Source organism: Eimeria mitis, genomic scaffold (assembly GCF_000499745.2).
Source record: "Eimeria mitis Houghton genomic scaffold, Emh_scaff257, whole genome shotgun sequence".
Classification (NCBI taxonomy): domain Eukaryota; phylum Apicomplexa; class Conoidasida; order Eucoccidiorida; family Eimeriidae; genus Eimeria; species Eimeria mitis.
The window spans coordinates 17,645-17,904 of NW_013570910.1; positions in this window are offsets into that span (position 1 = coordinate 17,645).

Consider the following 260-nt stretch of genomic DNA (forward strand, 5'->3'; position numbering starts at 1 on the left):
GTATATATATATATATTACTGCAGCAGCAGCAATAGCAGCAACAGCAATAGCAGCAACAGCAGCAACAGCAGCAACAGCAGCAACAGCAGCAACAGCAGCAGCACCAACCTCCCCGCTTGCTGTTGCTGCTGGGGGGCCGGTATCTCCTACAGAGCCGCCAGAAGAATTCTAATTATATTTATACTGCAGTAACCTAAACCCTAAACCCTAAACCCTAAACCCTAAACCCTAAACCCTAAACCCTAAACCCTAAACCCTA